Below are 8,422 nucleotides of genomic sequence, written 5' to 3'. Positions count from 1 at the left end.
GTGGTGTGTTATCTGTACGCATTTTGAGCTATCCGCGTGTATGTCTACAGCGAAACGAACCATTATGTGTGCTTGTGATTCTTCGTGTATGTTTACGCCGAAATTAACCATTATTTGTGTATGTGTATGTGTGTGTGTGTGTGTGTGTGTGTCCAATGTAAATGGATTCATAAACGTACTAAATTATGTTTTTTTGAAAATTTAAAAACAGAATGTTTCTTGTGATGGGTAGGTTTAGGGATCAGGGTTGGGTGTATGCAATCGTTATTGTGATTGACATGGCCAAATTAAATGTTTAGAATCAGTTGCTGGGCACTTCCGCTGATCTGGTTTGGGGAGAAAAAATCACGCATATGACATCATACCCATGTGCCTTGAGAAACTCATCGCGATTGGTCGATGAGACGCAACCAGGAATGCCCAGTAGGCGTTCTTGTTTCATGACGGGAACGCCCAAGCCGATTGCCCATCTTGACTTCTGAGAGACACTGTCATTCTGAAAGGCTCTTTTTAAACCCAATGTTTCCAAATTGACCTAATAATTACAAATTGGTCCTCCAGCTGTTCCTTATATAAACATTTAACTTTTCCAGCCTCTTGTTGCTACCTGTCCATACTTTTTTGGAATGGGTAGCTTTTTTGGAATGTCCAAAATGAGCCAATATTTAGCATGACATTTCAAAATGTCTCACTTTCATCATTTGATATGTTATCTTTACTCTAGTGTGAATAAAATATAAGCTCATGAGATTTGTAAATTGTTGCCTTTCTTTTTTATTCACAATTTGTACATTGTCCCAACTTCTTGGGAATCAGGTTTGTAAACGAAAAGCAGCTTTCAAAGCAGCTTAATAAAAGATGCATGTGTCAACATTACATTTTAGAATGATTGATTATCCAAGAAACAATTTTGCAGAATTTCTTAATTTATATATATGAAATTTAAACAATGTATTAATTTAAGGCAGAAACAATGAGCTCAGGAGATTGGGCTTTTTTATACAGTGCAATTGGTGTATTGTTACAGCTTGGTGATGCTCACATTAATATACCAAGATTTAGACCTAAATATACAATGTGAAAAGTGACCTTTCGGGTTAGGGGTGTGTAATAAAACTCATTCAGACCAAGTAATTTGGTCCAAGTGTAAAAACAGTCAAACATACGCACACACACATACAGAGACATCAGAGAAGTTTGCATGTAAACGTCTTTTTTCTGTGCATGCTGCTATCTAAGCACTTAATCTATAGGGGAGACAGCTAAAGACAGAGGGTGTACACAAGCCCTCAGCCATTACTGAGAATGGGTGGCTAAGAGCGCCCGAGCCCAGAGCAGATTGTAACCAAGCCCATACAGGTGATGAAACACGAGAGGCTTTTTTTTGTAAATTCAGGTTGAGGTGCTTCTTCCCCCAATTTGACGAGATGAGACCCGACAGGGCGCTTTGAACGCACGCCTTTGTTTTTAGGGGAGCTGCTGTCGCTGAAGTGTGACCCGAGGCAGTGGAGCTGATGGGCCTGCATCAGGGCTTGGTTATGTGAGCCTCGCTTTTACTGTCTATTTCTGCTGTCTCACTCAGAGACGATGGAGGATAACCTTCTCATCAGGCACCTAGACACATATCTCAGTTTATCTAGGAGTTACTCGGTTTGAAAAGATTCTGTAAAGTGGAACATTAGTTTGTAACTTAGTCCATGAAGGTAAATTCATCTATCTTAAAAGAGCAGAACATAACAATCTGGTACTGTTCATGTGTCAGCCAGAAATTATTATTACTTTTTAATTATTATTATTATTATTATGAGTTAAATGATTGTACTATATTTTAGTTTGATAATATTTTATTTAATATATTGTATTTTTATGGGATTTTATGGTACTAAATTATATTTATGCTGTCGTTATGTATGGACCTGAATATGACTATAAATTTCAAATTTATATGGTCATAAATCTTTAAGGCTTTGGAGCACAGAGTAATAATAAGTTTTGCCCTTTTTAAAGATGACACTTGGCAGATTATTTCTGAAGTGAAAAAAGTGAGAAGTTTCACATTTATTTTTTATAAAAATGTGAACAATCACGTAAAGTAGGGACACAATTCGGTTCTGGGGCATTTTGAGTTATTCACAGATTCTGAAAATGTAGTCTTCAAGCTTTCCAAAGATGTGTAACACATGGACATCTGAAATTATTTGGAGAAAATATTTTGAAGTTTGGCCATTTGAAAGGTAGGTATTTAAAAAAGTTTCGAAGGGAGAAATGGCCTCTAAAGATTGTGAATTCTCACCCGTTCTCACCTGCTGGGTGTGGTTGTACTCCTTACAACTGTGGAGTACAGGAAGCAATCTGTCATGAAGAGGCGAAGAAATGCAAAAAGTGCCCTAAATACAGAGATTTTGATATTACTCAGAGTTGCAAAACCTAGAATAGGGAGGGAAAAGAGAAAAATAGAGGAGAAAGAGTTTGTTTTTTTAATGATAAGATTAAGGGCTTAGTGCCCTGAATGGAATTCAGATGAGTTTTTACCTGTCTTTTGAATGAAGTGGGATTCTGTCGTGCGCATGGAGGTCGGAAGATCGATCCACCAACCAGGAACAGTGAATGAGAAAGTTCTGGAGAGGTATTTCATGCCTCTCTGTGATGGTGCCACAAGCCTCCGCTCATTAGCTGAGCGAAGGATTCTGGTGGAACTCGTAGGATTGAGTTGAAGTATGCAGGTGCTGAGCTTGTGGTGGATCCATGAGCAAGAGTCAGAGCTTTGAATTTGATGGGGCAGCAAGTGGAAGCCAATGCAGAGAGATCAAGAGGGGTGTGACATGGGCCCTTTTGGGCTCATTGAAGACAAGACGTGCCGCAGTGTTCTGGATCATTTACAGCGATTTGATTGCACATAATGGAAGTCTAGCCAGAAGCGCATTGCAATAGTCAAGTCTAGAAATTACCAGGGCTTGGACAAAAAGCTGTGTTGCATGCTTCATAAAACAGTCTGATTTTCCTGATGTTGTGCAACGCAAACCTGCATGACCGAGTTGTCTTTGAAGGACAGCTGGTCATCAAAGATTAAGGCTTATTACATATCATTTAGATAAGCCATACCCCCTGTAAAGCTCCCCCATGTAAAGCTGCATGGTTGCATAGCAACAACATATGCAACAGGAAAAATTGGACCGCTTACTATTAATAATAAAGGATAGCAGATGCTAACATTACCATCTAAAAGCCCATGATAGTAATGTTTTTTTTTTTTTTTTGGCAAGTGATACGATGCTAAAGATTAATTTAATAACAATAGGTAGGTATGGGAAGGTCTAAACATGGACTAAACATCAGATAACGGTTGTGTGTTCTTAGAAGAAACACAAAACGACAAACTTTGATGTTTATGTAAACTCATCCCATAAGAAACAGAAAATAATTTTTGCAGATCTTGTTGCCGCTGATGAAATAAGTAGTTCGGGCACCCTTTCTGTTTGTCAGGGTCTTCGTTGTGGATGTAACCAACTCCGAAGTTTGTACTTTGCGTCTGTTTGCCTCTAAACGTCCAATAATTTGCATGTCCTGCCACTCTTTTCCGCAGCTGAAGAATCCAGCCATATGTTGTACATAATGTTTGGACAAAGCTTCTGGCTACAGGACTGTCTCCCATGCAGAGAGTTCTCTTTTCTCCTTGTGTAACATTTACAAGTTACGGATTTTCCCCATTTCTCTGTAATTATCCCCATCAAATGTTACTAATAGCCTCTGATATCGTACGGTCCAACTCATCTGACGCCAGTCCGATACATTCTTCTTCATCTTCACTCAGTTGTAGATTAGGGATATTATTCAGTCTTATTATGCCGCTTTCACCATCGCTCAGAACCTCTTCAGAATCAGTGAGTTTGTTCATAAGCATCCGGTTTGTTGAAAAATTACTTCAACACATTTTTGTGTAACAGCCACGGTTCAGCTCATCTGCGATAATCTTTGCAGCTTCCATCTTCATTGAATTTTGATATCATCTAGAGCCAGTCAAAGCGCTGCATAAATAAGTAGCCACGCTTCCCTTGGAGAGCAGGGCAATAACAAAAGCCAGCTTATCCAGTATGGAAATACACAAAGACAAAACAAGGGGATTTCAACCTCAAAATGTACGCTTTTAAATATACCAATTCTGCTATCTCAAACATGGAGAGGCTTCTTTGTGATCTCAACTAACAGATTTTGCAAAAAATGGGAAAAAAAAAAATCCACTGGCTTCTCAGCTGGCTCGAAAGTAGTCCTGCCGACTTGTGTCACTGGTTTCCTCAAATACCGACGGATCACAAATACCATTTACATTTTTTGTATGAAATATATTTTCCAAAATGTCTTTTACTCAAAAAATATGAAAAAATAAACATAAATCTAAACAAGCTGTGTTCCAATTGAGATTGATATCTCAAAAAATTAGCTTTCAGTCAGATTTTATTTGGGCGCATTACCAAACTTTTCCAATTGATGAAATTCGTCTCCCTTTAATTTCCATTGCAATTCTATTTCATGACCATTTAACCTTTTCGAATCATGCCCATTATTTTGAGTTCACATAGCAAAAGCCAAAACCTATACTGAGTTTCATATCATTCGGAAAAAAAAAAGAAAATCTACCCAAGGTGATTTATATATATATATATATATATATATATATATATATATATATATATATATATATATATATATATATATATATATATATATATATATATATATATATATATATATATATATATATATATATATATAAAAAGCATACTCTTTTTTTGGGGCTAAAAAAAAGGGATAACAACAGATTGCATGAATACAACCATATAACCTGTTTTCTGTTCACCTGCCTCTCTTCCCAAAACCCTTCCACTTGGGATCTCTTCGGATGTGTTGTTTTCATACGAGTCCACAGTGGGCTATTCATCCGAGGTTATATTCCAGCCAAATTCAACTTGACTTTTTACTATTGCTCTGGGTCCTATCACAATCTCAATCTCCCAACATCTCTTTTCCTAAAGTCCCTTTATATCACAGGTTGTCTGTTACTTGGCTGCATTCAATCAGAGCTGATGACGGCTCCGGAGCTCAAGACAGCTCTTTTCACCGGGGTCGGGTGTATCTAATAAAAGGCAGCTCTATAGAGCTTTTATCAGTGGATTTTGGTTATGTTGATCACTAGATCCCAGGTTAATCTCTCTCAGAGAGTCAGTGACATTTTTAAAGCTGCTCTCCCCAAAAGCCCCTTTCTCTCAGAGATTGTTTTACACCATTTGACATTTCCGCAGTGTTTGAAATGCTCAGGTGGGGATGTAAGAGCCTCTCTATCCGTGCTTCACCTCTCTAAGCAAATGCATCTCTGGAGAACCTGAGCTGATTTCCCTCTTATGACGTAGAGTGATTTCCGGGGACTCGAATTGGTGGCCTGTGCCTGACACAAGCTGTACTTGGATATGTCCCACTTTTTCAAAAGCCTGGAAAGTGAAATAACTTATAATGCATTTGATAATGCACATTGTTCTACCAATACAAACATAACTAGTCCTGTCCAGGGCTGGACTGTGGCTAAAATTCGGCTTTAGCATACCCAGCACATCCGGCCCATGAGATCCCCGTGAATGTTTTTGCTGGGGTTGGGGCCTTAAATTGGAGTATATAAATAAAACTAGGACAAGGCCAAATAATGATAGATATTATCGAATTTGCTACAAATGCAGAAAAACTTAATATTGCTTTTTTGTCACACAGAAATGCCCTTGGCAGTAAAGCACTGATTATTTTGAGCTAGGATGCAGTAAAGTACATTTACTTCTTTTAAATGCTGTCATCATTTACTCACTCTCGTGTCGTTCCAAACCTGTATGACTTCTGTGAAACACAAAATAAGATGTTTTGAAGAATGTTGGCAACCAAGCCAAGGCTACCATTTGAATATTGTATGAACAAAAAAACAGACTCAAATTATTTTATTTTATGCTACACAGAAATAAATTCATTTAGGTTCGGAATGACATTAGGGTGAGTAAATGATCACATTTTTGGGTTGAACAATCATATTTTTCAAGAGTTAACACATCATTTAAGTAAGACACTGATATCTATCTTTCATGAGGTTATTCAATTTCATTAAATCTATTTTAAAAAGTTAATAAAACTTTTAAAGAGGAAAAAAAAAAGCTTTGTCCTTAATTCATGGGATCCAGACTTTAAAACTGTTTTATAGACTATAGTTTAACTGTAGGCCAGTTTCATTTAAATGTAAGATCATGGTAGTCACGGGGTAAAAACATAGACTGTACAAACCTTGCTCCTTATTATATGGCTATATGGTTTCTAAAACTATATAAAACATATATAATAAACTATTATATTTGTAAGTAAAAAACATGTAAACACCTGTAGAAAATACAAAAACAGCCTCTATAAAAATGATTTATATTCTGCAATATTAATTTAAGTAATATAGCAACATTTTTAATAAGTGTTTCTTCCAAAACACCATATTTCTTCGCTGTTGGCTGCAATATAAATTGTGGTTCTGCTTAAGTGAAACGTTTTTGTGTTGCCGTGTTCCACTTTACCTCGTCATGAATACATGCTCGCGGCTGTTTTCAGCTGATTCAACACAGAACCTGTAATGTTTCCATATCATACGATTGTATAAAACAAAATTCGGAGTCAAAGTGCTGTATAGAGCAGCATTTAAACACAGTGTACGTTCGTCAGCGGCAGCGTTGTGCGGATATTCGCCTTTTGCCGCTCCATGCGCTCAAATACTAATAAATAAATAAATAAATAGTAAAAAGTGCCTAATATGGAGGGGAGGTCTCTCTCGCAGAACCAGAAAATATGACCATATCACACCAGTCCTCAGGTCTTTACGCTGGCTTCCAGATACATTTAGGATCGATTTTAAAGTACTATTACTTGTTTATAAATCTCTCAATGAGCTAGGACCTCAATACATCGCAGATATGCTGATTAAATACAAACCCAACAGATCACTCAGATCAGCAGGATCAAGTCAGTTAGAAATACCAAGAGTTCACTCAAAGCAAGGAGAGTCTGCCTTTAGCTATTATGCCAGCCGTAGTTGGAACCAGCTTCCTGAACAGATCAGATGTGCTCCAACAGTAGCCACATTCAAATCCAGACTCCAAACACATCTGTTCAGCTGCGCATTTACTGAATGAGCTCTGAGCCGCTGTACGTCCGACTGATTGCACCTTATCTATGCATCATTTTTTAAATTATTTTTATAACTGTTTTAGTTTACCTTTGTTCTTTTCTTTGGTTATCATCATTTTATTATTTTTAATTCTCTTTACATTGTATTCTTTTTCTTATGCATTTTTATCCCTATTTTAATTCCTTTCTATGTAAAGCACTTTGAATTGCCATTGTGTATAAAATGAGCTATATAAATAAACTTGCCATGCCTTGCCTTGCCTAATTTATATGTTTTTGATATTATTGTTTGGTGGTTTAATGTGAGGAATATTACATGGCCAAACCACTGATTAAGGAAATGAGATAAACTCTGATATTTTTTCAAGCTAAAAGCCATCAGAAGACACATTGCGAGTCGCGACAGATGTTTTCTTTAGTGCACGGTTTCATTGAAATCACTCACGTTACTTACATCAGCGATGGCCAGATTATCACACTTACAGATTGATTAAATCATGTATTATGTTGCAGCCTCTAATAAAGTTGCTGGCAACGGCATCAATTTATTAATGCTCCAAAGCCATTGATTCATGTCATTAATTTTGGAACCTGTTCATTTATGACCAGATTTCTTATCATAATGACCTTGATGTAAACAGATGACTCATTGCAGCCCCTTCATTTTCATTTCTTTTATCTAGTGGGTGTGTGATAGCCACCTACAGTGCTTTAGCCTTCATCTGCCAAAAGCATCTATTAAGACCGATGAGTCATTCATAGATTTAACATTATTTAAGTTTGACCTCTTGTGTATGGATGATCTCACACATCGGATCGTCTTTGACAGTTAATTATATGTCCCCTGACCCACCACCCCTGTTCTTCTCATTCGCACATCTGTTCCTCAAGCTGCTAAATTCTCAATACACATTCGCTCCATGTTACGGAAGTGTTCATCACTCTTTTCCTTCCCTTAATTGCTGTTGTTTTGCACACCACGGCCCCATTGGTGAAGCAATAGTTCATTTTCCCTTGTACATCTGTAAGTGCTGAATGACAATAAAGCGAACCTTGTACTTTTGTTTCATTACAAACAGGGCTGAAAACGCCAACCTTGAGAAAAAATGCTTTTATAGTCTTAAAGCATAAAACAAAAAATACTATATAGTATTTAATGAACATTAAAGGCAAAATGTGTGTTTAAAGAAGTTCGTTTTTATATGTATATGTATATATATATATA

The sequence above is a fragment of the Pseudorasbora parva genome, chromosome 5 (assembly GCF_024679245.1).
Source record: "Pseudorasbora parva isolate DD20220531a chromosome 5, ASM2467924v1, whole genome shotgun sequence".
Taxonomy (NCBI): Eukaryota; Metazoa; Chordata; class Actinopteri; order Cypriniformes; family Gobionidae; genus Pseudorasbora; species Pseudorasbora parva.
The sequence above is the reverse complement of the archived record's forward strand: the minus strand, read 5'-3'. Positions refer to the sequence as shown.